At 39.0% G+C, this 20,399-nt stretch overlaps 1 protein-coding gene across 3 annotated transcripts in view; it reads left to right on the top strand.

The window, feature by feature from the left end:
* Positions 1-20,399, top strand: part of rap1gapb (RAP1 GTPase activating protein b) — a 93,354-nt gene that overhangs the window by 25,724 nt on the left and 47,231 nt on the right. For all 3 annotated transcript variants that reach the window (XM_067586571.1, XM_067586574.1, XM_067586573.1), the window contains exon 3: positions 19,091-19,126. The gene's annotated coding sequence lies outside the window, so the exon portion shown is untranslated. The remainder of the gene's footprint in view (positions 1-19,090; positions 19,127-20,399) is intronic.

The following is a 20,399-nucleotide window of genomic DNA, read 5'->3' as shown; positions in this document are numbered from 1 at the left end:
ACTGCACACTGAGACACCATGCCACAAAGGACATTCCCTCACCTTCGGCAGCTGTTTCACTCTGGCATATCTGAGGGTTGTAAAATTTGTGGAAATACTGTTGTTGTGTAGGAAAAGCATGCAAAATTATCAGTGAGAGACTCATCCATTTAGGGCCCAGTAAAATTACGTCAGGTTCTTACTGGCTCTAATAGATTTAGCCAAGATTAAAATTTGATTTGATTGATCCATCTCTTCTCTTTTATAGACTTGCTGATTAATGTATCACAGGAATTGTGTCTGATTGGGTCCAGGATACATCATTTGAATCGATCCATGCCTGGAAAGCCTCCTCTGAGCTTTAGTTTATCCAAGTTTATTTAAAAGTTTATCTGAGATTAATTAAATTAGCTGATATTGCCATGTCTGCACTGTGAGGATGTAGTTCTTAAATTCATTTAATCAAGTGAAGTGACTAGAAAGCTAATTAATCTGTGATTCTTACCAGCTAAAACTGCTATAATTTATCATATCAAATGAGAATACATCTCCCTGTAATTTATCATAACACATGTAGTGTTTTTAGGAATCTTCATTAGATTTTAGAAGTAAATAGTAAATAGTATTCAGTGAGGTTGGACAATGTTGCCCTACACAGTATGACCTTGGAGTGATGCACAAACACATTCAATGAGCTCTGTATCTGTATAGAACTGCAGCTGCTGTCCGTGGTGCTGAAAGCTTTCAGCATCAGCACCCCTCAAAAGCACAATATAGTTCATTGTCTTGCAAGTCCTGTGTTACCAGGAGACCGCATGAGATGGCTTATTGTCAAGCAATGCTGGTCACAGTCTCAACATCTTGCTCAAATAGAAATGTTGCTGATTTAAAATTGCTTGTAATTTGTTTGATTTGATGCACTGTGAATTCTCAACCCAGTCTCACATGAGTAATAGCTACGTTGGTCCACAGCACAAAAAGTATTAGTTTCACAATAACAGCTCTAAAATTGTAAGATGCCTTTTTTTTAGCATATTCTTTTCTATTAGCCTGCGTCCACGTGACGTGACTGTCAAGTTTCTGTCAGTGAAAACAAACAAAATGGCTGACATTCCTTTTATTCTCAGTGGAAAATGCAATATTTTAAGATAGTTTCAGTATTAAAATGCATTTTGATGACATTTTAAAGAGATTTATTTTCATAATCTTTGTTCAGTGAATGTATATGATGTTTAGTTTGTTAGTTATTACGAAGATTGTTTCAGGTCTCACCTGAAAATTGTTAGAATGCAACATTTTCTATTGTTGATATGGTGGTTGCTATGGACACTGCTATCGCTGAAAACATGTAGCTTGCATGTTGTTCATTAATCATTGTCTTTGCGTTGTGTAGTTATCTGAGCTGGTGTGTTATTTGCATTATTTTCTGTAACTGTTTGATGTTCTTCAATAAAAAAATCATAGATTTTAGAGCGCTTCTTCTTCTTTGGATTTCCGACAGATCATATCAGTCAGGTGGGCGGCCCAGAGGACCCGCTGCTAGGAAGTAGCCCATTTTCCTCACTGTTGGAAATCCAAAGAAGAAGAAATATCTCATCCCTGGGGGTCTCTAAAATCTGTTTTTTCTTATTGAAAGGATATCATCAAACAGTTACAGAAAATAATGCAAATAACATGACAGCTCAGATAACTACACAACACAAAGAAAGTGATTAAAACAACATGCAAGCTATGTGTTTTCAGTGATAGCAGTGTTCATAGCAAACACCATAGCAACAAAATGTTGCATTCCAACAATTTTCTGGGGTGACCTGAAACAATCTTCGTAAAAACAGACAAACTAAACATCATATACATTCTCTGAACAAAGATTAGAAAAGTAAAATGCACATTTCTTGCTATAAAATGTCATCAAAATGCATTTTAATGCCAAAACTATATTAAAATATTGCATTTTTCACTAAGAATAAAAGGAATTACAGCCATTTTGTTTGTTTTTGCAGACAGACACTTGACAGTCACATGACGTGGATGCAGGCCAATAGAAAAAAAATAGGTTAAAAAAACATAGGCATCATATATGATGGTTCTGTCCCAGTTTCTATGTCCCTTCACCCGTCCACCAGATGCTCTCAGGCTTTCCTGCCTGTTTCAGACTGGACTGAGTGGGCAGCAGGACAGATAAGAGAGGTTGCAGATTATGTTTGAGGACCACTTGAGAAACTGTTGCTTCTACATTGACTCTCATTGGAACTAAGGGCAAAAATGAACTGAATGAACTTGCCTTAATATGCAGACCACTACATTTGACAGATTTATTGGTTCTTGTTTGTTTTGTTTGTCTTGTTCTGTGCACAGGTTCCTGGGTTAGCAATGTAACGCTGGAGTTTATTTACATGTTTATTTGCTGTGTTTGCTCAGTGTGATATGTGCACATTTAAGTTTATTATTTAATGCATAATGGTTTTAACTATTAACAGGTTTGTGCATGGTTTTATTGTGCTTTCTGGGTTTTTGGTTTTCTGTTTGCTCTGTTTCCCTTCTGTATTCCTGTGCTCCACACCTGTCCTGCATCAGTCTCAGCCCTGATCCCTGTGTCTCCCAGCCAATCAGCTCAAAGCCTGCCCTTGTGTCTTGCCACCTGTTCCTTGTTGTTTCATTAGTTCAGTTTGTATTTAAGTCCTGTTTTTTAGCTCAGAGTTTTTAGATCCTTTGTACAGTTTGTTCAGCTCTACATTGTTCAGTTTTGTTTTTGACTTGCCAGCTTTGTTTTTGCCTTCCCAAGCTGAGAATAAATAAGTTGATCTTCAGCTTTGGTCTGCCTGATGTCTCCTGCATTTGGCTCCACCTGCTCCGCTCCACCTAGCATCTCACAATTTCAGAGCAGTTATTGTGAAACTAATTTGTTTTGCGCTATGGACCAACGTAGCTATTACACATTTTGTTGTGAGACTGGGTTGATATTCTATGTCTCGTGAGCATAGGGGAGACAAAACAAAACATGCAAAACAAATAACATTCAATTGTTTTCCAAATGGTGCTGCTGCACTTTCATTAGGAGGAAAACATCAACAACAAACACGGCTTATAAAAAGGATAAATTGCCCCAAAACTTAAAAAAAAGTAGAACAATTCAGATCTTATGTTTATTGTTTACTGCTATGACTCCTCTTCATATCGGCCATGAAATGAACCCTCTCCAACATAACTCCAATGTAAGAGATGAGGGACAAAATCCACAGTCCTCATTGAGTGCAAAAACACATTTTAAAGATTAACTGAAGCTATTATCACACGTCAGTTAGTCAAATCAAGTGGATGTCTTCCAGAGCTACAATCTTTTTTTAGTACAAATTCCTCTTACACTAGGGAAGGATCCCTCTGGTGCCAGAATGAAAAGGAGGAATGATAAACTCCAATAACTTCCACACTTCCAATGTGCAGATGGGCTGCAAGTGACAATAATTTCATTATCAGTTAATTTGCTGATTATTTTCTTGATTAATCAAATAATCATTGTCCTTCAAATGCTCTTCACAATGTACTAAGGTGAGGCCACTTTACCAATTAAGGTCATGTCATCAAATTGCTTAGTTTTGTCTAACCGACTGTCCAAAACAGATGTTCAGTTAATGATCACATAAGAAATGCAGCAAATCTTCACATTGAAGAAGCTGTTATTTGTTACTTGTTGACTGACTAGAATATTGTATTAATATACACTTGAAAAAATCTGACCCAATCATTTCAACCATTTTGACAGTATTTGCATACTAGTTCCTCTATGTTAAAGGCATAAAATATGATACTCTTTAAACAAAGGTCAGTATTTAGGAAACATGGAGATAATCTGATCACATAATCTGACATTCTCTCTTCCTCTCTGACATTCTTTCTCACTCTTTAAATGTCATTTTATTGGAAAGTGACAGCTCATTTGCATAGTACCAGTTCCCAATGAAATGTTACATCCGCACATGTTAACAACAGAGGACAAAAAAAAAAAAAAAATCAACATATTTGCTGATAACTGACAGCTTTGCTTGCTTGATAACCCCTGTCTCTCTGTAGCATTGCAACATCTTGTTGTTCTATAAGCTCAACATGTCTGGTCTTAGCTTGTGGAAGTTTCTTGAAGAATAAGGACTTCTCATTTGATGGCAGAAACAAGGAAGGAGGAGAAGCTCCAAACAGCCGGTGCAGGTCATGTCGAGATTGTTGACAGTGGACAGACCTTGGGGCCTGAATGAATTTGATGAGGCTGCATGATTAGAAATCTTTCCCTGCCTTCTCTTGCTCCCTGTCTAGCCCTCTCATGTGGATAAATCAAAGTCAGCCCCCTAACTGAGTCTCTGTTGCTCCTCTGTCTGCAAAGTCATTAATCCAAGGATGTGGCCCACGGGGTTCTCTCCTCCTGCTTGACTCAATAGTTGTTACATTAAAAATAAGCTTCTCTCTCCCTCGCCTCTCCACGACTCTCAGAATCTCTCTGTTATTTGTTCTAATGGGCGTCTTCTCTTGGATTTCACCCGAGAGGATGAGTTATATGTCCTGCTGGGGTTTTTCAGTCAGATTGTGTATGTGTGTGTGTAACACTGCTGTAAATTGCTACGCCGTGCCCACACTCACACATTGCTCTAAGGGCACATTCACAGAATCTCCCACTCAGTTGGTGTGATTTGTGTCCTCATATTTCTTCTTTGTCTGCACTTCAACACGCCTCTCATGGCTGTAAATGGGCTGTATAAAGACAGATAAAGTAGAAATCAAGGCAACTAGGTCTTGTTAGGCCCACACCCATGTCACCAGTGTCAGTCCCACTCTTTCTTTTCCTCTGTCTCTCCTCCTCCCTCTGTCACCCTAATTTTTTTTTTTTTTTCCTGCAACTCCCCCACTTCCCTCCTCCTCTGTTATCATGGCCCGGAGAGGAGTTGTGAAACTCATGACATTCAGATCTAGAGGGGCTGGGTGATAGAAGACAAGAATAGTCTCCCGAGTTCCTGCTGGAATCTATCTGTCTTTGATGAGCAAGTTATACAATGTCAGCACCCCCGATAATCTCGCTCTTGCAATTTGTGGCAGAGAGAGAGAATCTCATTTGTTGCGTTTGGTTACGGAAGAGTGGCTTCCTCAGCAGGGCCTGTTTCTGTTCCGTAACCGCACAACCGTAGTGACCGGTAACGTGTGCACAACCTGAAATGGAATAACGGCCAGTGTCATGAAGATAAAAGGAGATAAAATCTTAATGCTTTGTTCGTGAGCTAGTGTGTCTTTTCTCTCTCTCCTTCCCTTCTTTTCTCTTCCTCTCTAGTGTGAAACTCATCATAGGCAGTAGATTCTGTTGCTTGGATGGCAGTTGAGTCTATCTGCTTAAAATTCAAAGTTGTGTGTGTCAAACAGAGCTCTCACACAGCCCCTTAGACTCAGTAGCCTGAGAGAATGAAAAGTAGTTCCTCTGGCTAACAGCAAGAGGTAGTGTTGCTCCAAGACAACTTCATTAGTATTTTGACGTCCTTTTTCCTGTTTGCTATTCTTATATAAAACCCTATCCATAGTGAGCATGATGATTATTCAGCTTCATAGTGAGTGGTGAATACATGGTGGGGTTTCTTGCATTAGAAATTTGAAGTTTGCTATTTAACTACCTTTAAAATACAATTGATTAAAAGTCAGAACTTTAAAATGTAATTAACTATTGATGATTTTGTGATGTTTGCCTAAACATGATTTTGAGCATTTCAGGCCACTGAGGCAGGAGCCTGTTGTCCTTGTGATCTTGTCAGGGAAGTTGTTGTGTGCACAGATGGTAAATATTTAATGTGTCTGTGTCCTGCTTTGCTGTTGCCACAGGGGAGGGTCTGTACAGTAACTATGTAATAGCTCCTTAGCCCTTAAGACCCACAATAGCAGAGCTGTTGCTGCACTTGAAGGTTTACTGACTATTCTCACCTGAGGAGAGTGTGGTTTGTTTGGATGGCGGCTACTCCATAAGCCACATCCAGATCAATTTGTTTGTGCTCAACTCTTAGTACATCAGCAGTTATCTGTCGTAGGGGCAGGGATGTCAACGGCAGTATGAACCACATCATAGGATCTGTGTTTTTGCCGATTATTATCTTGCCTTTTTCAAGTACAAACTGTTGTAGACAAGAAGATCAGTGCAAAATTTCCTCCACCAATAATTTACTAATCAAGTTCCTTCACATAGTTTCTAATCTTCATTCCGTGCAATTATTATTTCACTCTCCATATTTTTCCTCCTTACAGCATCCTGTATTGATCATTTTCTGTTCGATATAGTATGTGGATAACAAGCTACTTTACTCTGCGCTGTAACTCTGTCTCTTGGTCTGGAGGTGATTTGTTAGTAAATTTTTTATCTACCATCGTGACAGCAGTATTTCAAGGTGCCCTGAACCCCCATCTGACAGAGGGCAGCCTGTCATTACTGTCCCGCTCCTCCCGTCGTCAGTCAAGTCCTCAAAGTCAAGGCTGACCCTGACCCACTTTAGAGGAGCGCTCCAACCAGCATGCTACATCTCCCGAAAGAAACCTGCAGACATAGACTAATTACACCAAACCGCCCTTTCCTTTTCACCTGCCTCACACAAATCACTCTGGGTAAATAGCTTTTTTTTCTTTTTTCCCACATCCTCACTAGGGACATCTTTTGAGGGACACGAGGGATAAGCAATGGTGAAAAGGGCTCTTGAAACTACATTACTGAAGCGACAATAACAAGTTTGTGAGCAGAAGTCTGGCTCTGGAGAATCTCTCTGTTAGAGACATTACATTTCAGTGCCATTATCAGCAGAGGAACCAGGGCAAGCTGACTAGAAAGGAGGAGCAGTCATTCATGTCCCCTTTGATTGAAATAAAAAAGATCTTACAAGAGGAGGATGTAAATTTTTGCCTGTGGATTACAGTACACTATGCCTTGAAAATACATGTGTATACTTTTTCCAGTGCAATAAAGAAAAGCATAGCAAAGCTGGCAAATTTCAAATGTTTACAAAAGATAAATACAAAGACTAAAATAATGAACCCTCCTAATACTCAGATCCTGCAAGAGTGAACCACCTCCGCTGAGAAGAGATCTTGAATGTCTGTTTCATTCAGGCTCAAATATATTTGATGTCAGCCCTAGGTCATGACCTAAATATATCAGATGAGACACACTGTTCAATGAATTTGCTCTTCATTTCCAATGCCATCAATTTATCTTACCATATAATTTTTCTATTGTATTTAGGTCCATTTTCGCAACAGATGCCTGATTTGAAAGACAGAATAGTCAAATGTAATGCATCAATGCTGGGTAATCAACATCAATATCAATCAATAAAGGAGCTGAAGCACCTTGATGGGGACACATTCCTGTGTCCTCTCCTCCAAACTTCTGATTTGATTTATAGCCCGTGTCTGGACAGAGTCTAGTCAGACCTAATAGAATCAAGAAAGGTTGACTGAGGAGTCATCAGGGCACCCAGACATTACCACTGACGTGAGGTAGGACAAGAGGACAATCAGTGCACTTGAACCAGACAAGGCAGGGAAGGATATACTGTCCCATCATAGCAGAAAACTTAATAATTTACTCAGATAAACAATATATAAGACAGGTAGTGGAAAAAGCAGCCAGAGGCACAGGGAAGACATGAAAGGAGAGAAGGGCAGCGGGGAGGATCGAGAGAGGGAGGTGAAATGGAGAGGAAAGAAAATGAGAAGAGACAAGAAGAAGATATCAGAAGATTGTCCCTTCTTGTTTGACTATAAGCAGATAAGTGCTCTGCAAGCAGATTGAAAGAGATATCACTTTAACCACACCCTGACACGGGTGTCACTTTGACATGCCTCTCCTTTTGATTTATTCAGGACATTCAAGGAAGACTTTGAGAAGTGTGATCGGAGCAGAATGTTTAAACGTTAGCTACAGAGCTAGAATTTCCAGGCCAAAATAGTTCAGGTAACATGAGAGGTTTGGTGTGGCAGATGATCTTTTGGCATGCCTTCTTTTAAAGTCTAACTCAATTTCAGGGGGAGTTGTAATCTAAGACGTGAACCTGGTAATTTTCTAGCAGAGTAAGGTGTTGTTGGACAAAATGTTCCAATTACAGAAGAGATTTATTTGGCTCATACAGTTGGTGAATCTCAAATATGCTCTTTCAAATCATCATGTTGAACATGTAGAGTCCAATGAGTCAAATTAAAATGAAAAGGAGGTGTGCCAAATAAGTGCCTGATGTAAGCTAGCATGGCACCTTGATATTGCGTTTCATTTCCAGCTCAATGCAAAGTTTCTGCCAGATCACAGGAACATTTCAGTCTTGAACATGTGCAGCATTCCACCTCATATCTACAGAGAGGTTTAAAAAGTTGCTTAATACTGTATATAAATGATCAAGCTGTCAAATTCGGTTTAGTGACTGCCGCCTCTGTCATGGCAGTTTCTCTACTTGGACCATACCACATGTCTTACTTTGATGTTTAATCCTTACTTATTTTCAAAATGTATACGGTGTGTTGTATTTAAACAAGACAGAATCTACAGCCACGTTTGCAGCACTGTCAGGCTGTACCTAGCCAGAGGCGCCTGAGCAATGGATCTCTCCTTTCATCCAGCCGCTCTGCACTGTGCTTTCATTATTATGATTATTCTCTCATTTTCTCATATAGGGTAAAGGAGAGGTGCAAGTTTACTCTAAGGTTTGGTTTGGCTGTAAGGTCTAGTCCTTGACTAAAATGGCCCTTTTTTAAGTCTTGAAGAGCAAAAGCCAGGTTCTGGATTGTGCGTTAAAATAGTCCTTGATTTGAGATAATTTAAGTTCAAATGATCTGCTTTTGAAGTTATGATTATTCATTCCTGTATAACATTACAACTACATCAGCTAGTGGTGCTATTGAGAATAGTTACCACTAGAGCCTGTGTGTAAAATAAATAGCTGCAATGCAAAAAACTTTGCTGCAATTGTTAGACTTTGGAGATGGCCTTGTGAGTATTGAGAATAACAATCCTCAGGTTTATCCAGATTTAATTATCCAAATCATATTGTGTTGTAAGGCTATTTCATTTATATAATTTGTTTGTCCTTGTTTAACCTTGAAGATATCCTAGTAGCCTGCATCATTTTAGGCTACATAATAAATTTCATTAATATAATTTCAAATATGAAATAGCCATTCCTCTAATAATCATTTCCTGTCCTGATCCACCAAATTATATACTCTTCTTGATGCATTCTTGGTTTTCGTAGCAACCTCAATTTAAATAATCTAGACTAATGCAGGTGGCTGTTTCTTGACATAATCCAAGAGGTTAGGTGGTTTAGAAAAGCAGAAAATTTGTTTTAAATTACATTATTTTTTTCTGGGGGAGGATCCACAGACACCCCCACCCCGCCAATTATGTATCTTTCCAAGGTTGTTCCGCCATTTGAAAACATAACCAGGTGCCCATGTACCTAGCCACAACAGTGAGCAGCATGCTAATGTGCTGAAGTCAAGCAAGTTTATCATGTGGGTGTTAGCATGCTAATATTAGCTATTTAAACACAAAGTACAGCTGTGGCTAATGATCATGTGATTTGTTTTGCAGGTATTAAGTCATAAAGTATTGATTATGGCACTAGAAGAAAAGTCAACAGATCACCATAGTGCTTACATTCATCGTACCAAATTGAATGGCAATCCATTCAATAGTTGTCAGCCTCATGGTGGTGCTAGAGGAAAAGTCGGGGGGAGTCACCAAAGTCAGTAGGATTCAACCTCTTGGGACCATGAATGTCTGTCAATCCATCCAATATTTGTTGAGATATTTCACCTGCCATCCATAGAGGCACTCAGCTAGCATGGCAAAAAGGTCAGATTCATTTATGTCAACAGAAGCCCTGTCATGTCTCTCTGGCCAACCTCCAAGTGTGTTGTTACCTCTACATGCCTATTTCCCACAAAACCATTGAGCAAAGAGCTCTTATGATTCACATCATGAGAATTGCTTGTCAGAGTTGAACAGCAGGGGGATGTTGCCAGGACATGCTGTAGGTAGGAAATATAAGTATTGTGTGCCATCCTCCTGCTGAACATGAAAAAAATATTAGTCAGATAGCGCCTGAGAAATCATCCTGTTTGTTACCAGGACAACAGGACAGCCGGACGCACCTTTCTCTTAATCTGGCAAGGATAGGAGCTATTTAGTCAGAGAGCACAGAGGAGAAACAAGGAGGGAGGGCCTGGACGTGTACACACATAAAATACTCTCAGAAAAAAAAAAAACACACACACCCAATGAGGGCTCAGACAAGGAGGGAGGAGAGAAGAGAAATAGTTAGAGGTGTAGAAAGAGAGGAGAGGTGCACAGAGAAACAAACAGAGATAGAAAAAGGTAGAGGTATGACTGTTATTCTGTAGCCCTGTGTTGTAAACAGCACTGATATTCTGCACACCCCTGGGAAGCCTCATCAGCCATTCAGCAGGATGCCTCAGAGGAAAAGGAGTTTCACATTTGGAGCTTATGGAGGGTAAGATGATAGAGAATTAATCTCTCAAATGTGCATTGATTATGGAGTTTGCCAGCTAACTAGGAACGAAACTGTAAGGCAATACTAATGCACCTGTCGCACCCTGTTATTAACCCACCTTACTCTGTCTAAGAGGAGTAGTGAGAGGAAGGTGTGAGACTGCTCTGGGACTTGCACTGCATCTGCTCAGCAACTGCAGAACTAGATGACTCTGACAAGGTCATTGACTGTCAGCACCGTGCTCTCCTAATTTACAGCACGAACCATTAATAGTGAATAGCTGCCTTGATGCCGAAATAATGAGATCAGTTTATGAATGTTCGAAGCCACAAAGGTAGAGGTTAAAGAGATTCCTTTTGTGCATGTGATCGGCTCATCAGGATCATGATTGTCTCATGTCTCATGTTGACCTGTTCCAGCATGTTTTTTTTTTTTCTGAGACTTCTCATAAGTTGTTGGGCAGACAGTAAAGACTACTCACCAAAATATCAATGCACTGCTAGTTTGAGAAAATTCATCCGGCCTTTAGTTGTAAATAAAGATCAAGACACAAGGTGACGTTCTCGTCTCTACTGGATTCCTGTAGGAGGAAACAAACACATTAAAAATGAATCACTGGTCATTCGTCATCAACAACAGTGTTGTTTCATTTTCAGACAGACAATTAAATGTTGCTAATATTGCGTTATTGTGAGATAAAGTATTCAATTAAAGGCAAATTTAGGCAGTGCATTTCACTCTAATGGAAGAAACAGAGAGCTTTCAGCAGCATCCTTACTAAGTTAAATATATCATCAGCATGTTTGAAAAGAGGATGTAAAAGAGAAAAGTATCTACATGTGAATGCCGACTTTGGATAGTCACAGTCTTGCATGAGTGTAAGTGATGATTTTGTAGCAGTAAGAAGAACGTGAATTTTTGAGATATGAAAATACTTTGGTTTATGAGCAGTGAGCCGCTCAGCCACACAGTGCATTAGAATTCATGAGGCAATGAAATTACTTTTTACTATTGTGTTTTGCTGCTCGTGGGCTCTGCCAAGTCTGCTTAGACTCATGAGGCTCAATTTGACATTTTTGTGGTAGAAGTCAGGTTTAAAACTAGCCTGAGTGCACAGGCAGATGCCGCTAACCAGTACTACACTAGAAAGTGCTATGTAGGGCACAGAAAGCAACATTTCTGGAGCAGCATCAGACACTTTGTTACTAACATGTGCAGTGAGACTTTAGGAATAGTAGTCCAAAATAAATATGCAGTTATTCTCAAAAATGCACTTGAATGCACACCCTGACTGTGATCTAAATTATATACTGAAACTATTTTCAGAGTCTTATGTGTAAAGTTACTAAAAAGTTACATTTTATTAATCATTTTTTAGCGTCAAGTCTGATCTGGAACGTTTTCTTTAGAGTTTATAGTTTTAAATAAGGCTATAGGGTTTTTATCTCCACATATATGAACTAAATGATTCACTCATTGAGCCAATTGAAGCTATTCAGTCACAAGCCTCCACCCCACCGACAGAGTTTCAAAAGATGAGACCTCCACTATGGCTATCAGACAGTCTTCCCTCACTTAAAAACCCAGCCTGTAGTAAGAAAATGGACACTGATGAGCTGGTAATATCGACTCAACTATTAGGTGCCAGATGGTCCAGGTCAACTTATGGGATTTTGGCTAATTGGAAGCCATGAAGTGCTTTGCTTTTTCACATCCTTGTTACCTCTACTAATGAAAACCCTAGTGGACTGCACATCATTTACGAGTCTGAGTTTGGAATTTAGGTGCAACAAGGGCCATTGAGGCTCTGTTAACTGCTGTTACCTTTTACATCCCATCAAGAGTCCATAAGTAGGGAAAAGTCCCCAAAACAACAACAAAAATGTTTGGTTGTTTCTGTGCTTGCTGTTTTTCCTCAGTACTGTTTGTTTCTAGAAATACATCTTAATTAAAGCATCATGCCAGGACTTTTTGTGAACCCAACTATGAGACAGGGGGATGGATTATGGCTATTATCCACATTATAGTTGATCTTGTTTTGGGGAAATGATTCCATTGCCCCATTTGCTAATCAAGAATTTTTATTAACAATGGATCAAACAGCTATGTGGGAGGTGTTGCTCATAGTGACAAAACCATAGGGAATTATCACCTGACTCTGCGGTCATGGAGCTTTATAGCATCTCTCAATTCATTGTTTTGGTTTTACTGCCTGTGACTTTGCTGTTTTTGTTCTCTCTCAACCTTCAGCTACAACCAGCAGCCAGTTTCAGCAAAAAAAACCCCTGATAAACCCACTGTAAACAACTTGAACAACACCAAACAGCATAGATATAGATACAAATGAAGTTAGCGACTAGCTGGTGAACATAGTGAGATAGAGATATTTACATCAGGAGTTAGTGGATGCCAAAGTAGAGCTAAAAGGACACATTCATCACCAGAAACAAGACTCCAAATGAAGGCTGACTGAGTAAATAGATAACTGTGTGCCTTAAGTTGTGTTGTGCCTTAAGACGATGATTGCAAGTGATGACCTGTGAGATTCATGTTGATGAACTTGTTTTATTCATTTACCTTGCTCCAAAAATTTCAAGCAATCTATGATCCAATCTGATACCCTTCTAGTCACAGGCAGTTCCTCTAATCTTGCAACTACAAATGTCTCGATGTAGTTCGAAAACATGTTGCTGTCTGATTTGAATTAACATGTTTGTTTCAAGAAAAGTAATGATTCACTTTTTTCACTTTAATGTGTTGAACAGTTTCAGTTTGTTTGCAGTTGCCAACAAAATGTGTCCCTGTTGTTAAAAGCCTTGTTGCTCATAAGCAGTGTCTCCAGGGAAATTAATGCCTGATGAATAAAAGGAAAAGGATTCTCTAACAAAAATGGATGAAGCCCAGACTTGGACCATCAAATTACCAGTCTCCATTTGTTTCAGGATCTGTCCTTGAAGAAGTTATTTGGTTGCAGCATAATTTCCGCTTACAATTTAATGGAAATTGCTGTTAGCAAATAACGTGGCTGTTTTCTACAAAACACTTGTAAGAAACTGCTAACAAGACATGATGAGCTGAAAGAACAACTGGAAATCGTGCCCTATTTGAGCATCAGTTTTACTGTCGCCTGTGCCAGTTTCCTTGTGGATGTGACACTCTTTTTTGTAGTATGCAAATTAAGAGCAGGCAATTATGTGAACTACGCAACATGGTTTAAGAAACAATAGATGGTAGAGGGCTGTGTGGGTGAATGGGTATTTTTAACGTTGTTTGCTAGGTTGATGTTCAGTAAACTTTTTCTTTAAACCTCCCACTTGTACTTAAAATCCATAAACCCTAGGAATGAGCAGGCGAGGTCAGTGCCCCCTCATAAACACCCCTACACAAGCAGAAGCTTAAAGGCCTTGTTTGATGTGAGTGAGTTGTCTATTTTGAGATTTGAGGATGTGGTGCTGGTGTTTTTAACAGGCTCAAAATTATTGCTGGCTGGTTCCCTGCTGGTGAGTAAAGTCAGCTTTAAGCCTGAAGACAACTGGCAAATATTCAGCCTTGTGAAATATTATAGTATTGTGCACATAAACCAACTGCTCTGTTACAGTTTCCCTCGCAGGTATTATACCTAATTAGGAGGACGATGGTGTGATTGTGCATTCAGTACACCTTCACTTTCAGGCATTTCTGCTTTTCATCTCTACTGTATTTTGTTATTCATCTCTTAGATCCGTGTAATTGTTTTATAGAGCCATTAGTATGCTTATACAGATACATTTAACGACCGCATGTTTATGAGCATGCAGATGCACGTAGCAAGAGTTTTTATCTGTTAGTTTAATTTGATGTCTCTCATTCTTATTCCGCCCCTGACAACATTGTGGAAATGTAGCTCTCTTGCTTCAGTCAGTCCACATATCGTATTGGAGATTTATTCTGTAGTCTTGTCTATTCAACTATTCACATGATTTTGAGAAGATTAAAATGTTTACTATTAGCATTATCAGCAAGCTGCCAAGCTGCATCCTCTCCTAGCAGCCAGCCAAATGCTGCCTTTTGCCCCCTCAGGGCTTTGGTGGTCACTTCCACTAGAGCTGCATTCAATTTAGTCCAATTATTTTTAAAAAAAGTTTGATGGCAGATAGAAAATTGAATTAGCTGGTGAAATTCTGGTTTGCCACTGTTGCTGCAGATGCTCATGCAGCTCAAGCTGGTATGAGAGTGGACTGCCTGAAAAATAGAGAAAATGTGAAAACTGTAGATTTATGTCAATCACAGTTTGTCATAAATCAGACTTTACTACTGTGAATGTTTGAGTCCTGCATACAGAACCTAACAGCCCTAATTTACTGAGCCTAGCAGAGGAAGAGTGCTGATGTAGGATAATTACTGAAGTGCTCTTGACAATCTCGTTCTGAATGGTAACACTGCCTAGTCCTTCCACTCAAAGACAGCTTGATGAATACACTTAGCTGCATCTTATATTGATTTTCTCGCATTTAACATAATTAATTGAGCTTATTGTCTGAATGGTTGAATTTCCTATTGTTGCTTTTCCTGGTAGAGGACGACATGCTGTGATTTAAGGTTAGGTTTTATTCTCTCAGCTGTCCATGTTATTCTCAAAAGATATTTGTCATTATAAGACAAAACAAAATAATCAATTGAAGTACCCACCTCACCAAGGTTATTTGAGCTAATGTAATATCAAATTATCTTTCTACATCGGGAGATAATTAATATAATTATAAGAACATGGAGGCATTTAACATGGGAAATTAGCCATTAAGTGAGGTTGTTAATCTATTTTTATGTCTTTCTAATGAGCAGAAAATCTTTAAAACACTTCAATTATATAAAAGCTCTGTGTTGAATGTTTAAATTGTCATTTTAGCCAAGCTCACTGTGTTACCTTCTACCTATTTATGTGTCCTTCCTTGAGTGACGGGAGGATGGAGGTGTAGTTGTTTATGTGACGCTCTGTTTCTCACCAAAACAGTATGTTGCCTGTGTCAGCAGTGGGATAATCACTAACCGTACTGCTGACTGGCAAGCTAATATTTCCATTCGCAACACTGGGCAACAAACACAACAAAGGAACAGAGCCCTTACCAGCAACACGCTTAATGTCAGTGTTTGCATGTCAAATACATTTTACATTCAGTGTTCAAAGGTGACTTGTATCTAACAGCAATACCAAGTACTAAGAGTGTGCACTGCAAAAGGTTCATGAAATAACATGTTTGATGTCAGACACACTGGGGAGATACTGTTTCAATTTCTTACATCATCCCATCATCTCTCATACAGTTTTATCCAATATTTTGACAACGGGCACACGTACTGAAATAAAGATGGGAGGAAGGGAGGTAGAAAGCTACACAGCTGGCAGAAACAGATGGATATCAGGACGGAGGCAGAGGTGTGCACAAATACACAGATAAGACATGCAACAGCCCTCTGAGCTCTATCCTGCCACCTAGTGGTGTGGGCATGTTATTGAATATTGACCCACTGCTGCCTAAAGGATGGATTCACAATTTTTCATGTCTGTCTTAAAACAATAGACAGGATCCCAGAGGAACATTGAAACAGGTTTTTCTTGCCATAATCATGCCTGCTGTTGATACTGGCTGTTTAGAGATCCCTTCCTAATCCCCTTTAAATGTAAGTGACAAAATCCAGTCCTTTTTTTGTGTAAAAAATTAAAGTTTATCTGAAGCTATAAGCCTTCAGCTGGTGTAAATTAGTCAAATCAAGTGGATATCTCCCAAAATGATCCTCTTTTTAGTACAAATTTCCCTCTTTTTGCTATTATCCCTCTAGTGCAGCTCAACAGGGGAACATTGTCTAGGGAAACAAAAAGAGGAAATTTTGTTCTGTGAAAGATATCCACTTGATTTGACTAACTCAGCTTAGCTTCAGATAAACTTTTAAAAACATTTTTGCACCAAATGAGGACTGTAGACTTTGTCACCCATCACTTACATTGACAGCAGATTAGGAAGGGATCAGCCAGTATAAACAGAAGGAATGATTACAGCAAATCTGGTTCAATGTTCATATGGGCACCTGACTATTGATTTAAGACAGACTTGAAAAATTGTAAACCTATCCTTTTAATGTTGAATCCACATTTTTTAAGTTAATAAATTGTATGTACAGTAGAGCTGAAACGATTAGTCAATTAAGTGATTAGTGATTTCATGTATTTTTCTTGTGACTTGGGGCTCTGAAGAAATATGATGGGCATTTTCACAACTTTCTAACTTAAAATAATTGTCAGACTAATTAATAATGGAAACTGTTAGTTGCAACCTCAATGCATTTATTGTACTACTGTATCAAATGATCCTGCGCCCAGTCTATAGTGTTCATTGTAACAGTGCTTCTTTGTCTTTTTAGGGAAAATCAATTAGTCTTGTATCTTGTATCTTGTATATGTTGGGCTGGTGGGGTATAGCTGTGTGTCTGGAGGCATTTTTCAAATATGTGAAGGAGGTGTGTTCTAGTTAAACCAAGGATTTTGTTTAAAACACATACAGTACCATACTGTTCACTCTGTTCTCATGCATCCCTAACCCTCCATGGCATAAATAAATTATTTTAAAACTGAATAAGATGCCTGTCTACGGTATGAATATTTCATGGAGGTGATAATAACTCACATGAGATGAGCGGTATAAGTGTATGCTTGCGAATGCAATTATTCCAAACTCTCCTTGGTTAAATCTTAAATGGTTTTTTGACATTGAGGGGAATCTCATTTATCATTTTGAAAGGTTTCTCGTGGGATGAAGCAAGGATAAGTAAAAACCAGTGTCAATGTCAACAGATTGGTGACAAAATGTTAGTGAATAGCAAGCATGTGTGTTGTTTTTGTAGCATTTATCTATGCATGATGTCAGTCACATAAGTATTTTACTTCTATAGAAATCTTGTAAGGTTGAGAGATTACCTTTAAGATTGGCATCTTACTCAGATGGCCCTGCAGTAACCCCACACAGAGTTAAAAACGAGTCACCCTGACAAAAGGAATGGCTTCAATTACATTTATGGTATTTTAATTTTGTTGTTTACCGATGAATGCAGCAAGTGCCTGTGAGTGTGTCGGCATCAAATGACAATGGTAATTATTTGATTGGCTTAGCCCTGGGGAGGACAGGATAAGCGATGATAATCAGTAGATTGATTGTCCACAGCCAGCGTCTACTCTGGGGCTGCTTCAAAGATTTATCCAGGTGGGAGAATTTGCCCTGCAAAATTGGTATGCAGTGTAAATGTAGAGAGAGCGAGAGCACCAACCATCCAAAACTCACACCAGCAGAGGAAAACAGACAAAACACTTTTTTTCTATTGCTGGCTCTTCTTTCTTTCAGACTCCCTCCTTCTCTTTTCCTAGCAGTTAATTTCACTCATGAACACACACACACTTTCTTTCTCTCTGTGTAATTACACATGCCAACCTACGTTTCCATATAACAGCAACAGGGCACAATTCCTCTCAGGAAAAAGAAAATATTTCTTGTTATATCCTACTTGCTTTGTCAGCTTCCTGCTTTAATTTACCCTTTTGATAGTGATATTTGAACCTCCTTTTGGTGAAACCTGCACTAAACCACCCCCTCATTCAGACATTTCTAGACTCCAGTGCTTTGTCTGTCTGCCTGCGCAGCACATCTGCCAGCCGCCCTTTTCCATCCTTGAGACGATCCCACTCTAGATGTACTTAGCGAGTGGCTGGCAGGCAGAGGAGTAGATAAAGGAAGTGGAGGGAAGAAAAGGGATCAGTGGAGGGAGGCGATGTGGATCACATTCATCTGGCTTTCATTGAGCCACATTTTGGTGTAAATTGTTGAAAACATTAAAGCTGCTCTAATCTAAAAAGTTTTATATTACAAATGGATCTAATCACCGTGTGTAATTTAAAAGGGGTTGCCTGTAGTGACAAACCCACAGAGAATTATCGCTCAACTCTGCAGTTTTCCTGAGCTCTGCGGAGCATTTCAGCATCTTTTAGCACACTGTTTTGGTTTTAGAAACCCGCAACTTTGTGGTTTTTGTTCAGTCTCAGCATCATTTTTGGCTGCAGCAGACAGTTGTATTCAGGAGAGAAAAAAAAAAAAACCATTACACACTACCTGCCTCGCACCACACTGGAGAGAGATTAAGGTTGTGACTAGCTGGTGAATGCAGATGTATCTTAATCAATTGGATAGAAACACAATTCCAAGTCTGCTTGATGTGTAAATTGGCGAAAAGTTTGCTTAGAACTTAATGAGTTGATATTGTGCTGCCCCAGGTGGCCAAAAAAGGACAGGAACAATAAGCATGTTTACATGTGAGGTTTTTTTATCAAGTATTTTCATTGATATGGTAAACAATAAACTCATTAAAACTTCATATCTTTATAAGTTTATATCTACTGTTAATTAGTCTAAAGAAAAAGGGAAAATGCCCATTATCAGATAAAACTCTAATAATAATAAGATTGCTCAGTTATCAGTAAGCCTACTTTACACATCTTTCTTTGTTTTGCCTCAACTTTCATCTCTCAGTGATGGGAACCAAGATTAATCTGCTGTCAATTTATTTCTTTCCAGAGTTGACAAGAGCTTCTCCAGGAGCAGAAACTTATGGTGAGTCCTCTCCCAACTGAAAAAACAACATTATGCATCAAAAATCTTTTTATCATGCTTGACAGCCTGCAACACATCCTTATCCAATGATTCCAACTATTGAAGTCTTTGAGATACAGGCTATTTCAACCACCATCTTGATTACATATCCAACTTCAATCATCTAAAAGCAGAACAAAACATGACTTGGATGTCATGGCTTAGCTCTAATTCTGTATTCTGTGTCTATCGAGGGATACGATTTCACTCTATGTCAACATTCATGTTGTCCTTGTATTCCAACAGTGTTCACCTTCAGCACGGCTGCCTGTTGTGTGCTGCAGCAACAAACAAGAACTTTGCCGTACTTGTATGTTAGGGGCAGTTGACTCTACATGAAGAGCATACAGCAAGGCTTTGATTGGTCCATCAGTTTTGTACTTAGTATTTTTAGTAAAGGCACGCCTCTCCACTTTAATATCCTTAAAAGAGAATTAAGTGTTGATAACATGACGACAAAAAAGGGTGAAAGGATGATAAGACGTATATTTTTAGAGCAGTAAAACTAGGAGCAGGCCTTCCTTCCTCTTTATCTCAACCCTGGCTTTTTCCTGGCTCATTATGAGATTTCCAATTTATGCATACAATTATTTTCACACTGAGAAAACGTATCTCTTCTAAAGGCTTTTGACATCTGCATATGATGAAAATGGAGATTGTGGAGCCTGTAATGTTCCCTGCTTGGCAGGTAGTCTCTCAGCACGGAGAAGGGAATGTGTGACTGTAAATACAGGGGCAAGAGCAGATGGAGGAAGACAGGGAGCAGAGGTATGTGTGTAATGCCAGCTGGGCATGTAGAGCACGAACCTTTGAGATCACAACCTCCACAGAACAACAGATACCACTATGATTTGCAATATTTCAATTATATTCCACTCTAGTAAGGAATCCATGAGCATATTTGTTTATAGGGCTATGAGTTATGTATCTTTTTATTCAAGTCCATGTTTATATGCTTTTGTGATATTTTATTGATATTATTATTATATTATGGTATAAATATAGTAATAAGCATATTAACAGTTTCAATGGTATGGAATCAAGGCAGCAAATGTCAATGTCATAACAAACACGTCACCCGCTATAATGATGAGTAATAATAGAATTTTTCTATTTACTAATCTAACACTGAACACAGTCCGTCCCGAACACAGTGAGGGAGACTAAATCTTATTTATATTTGTAACTTTCTGCTAGAGTGTTTGTGTTTGTCTCTGTGTCATAAAGCGAAAGA

This window comes from Thunnus thynnus, chromosome 4, assembly GCF_963924715.1.
Source record: "Thunnus thynnus chromosome 4, fThuThy2.1, whole genome shotgun sequence".
NCBI classification, from domain to species: Eukaryota; Metazoa; Chordata; class Actinopteri; order Scombriformes; family Scombridae; genus Thunnus; species Thunnus thynnus.
The sequence above is the reverse complement of the archived record's forward strand: the minus strand, read 5'-3'. Positions and strand labels throughout refer to the sequence as shown.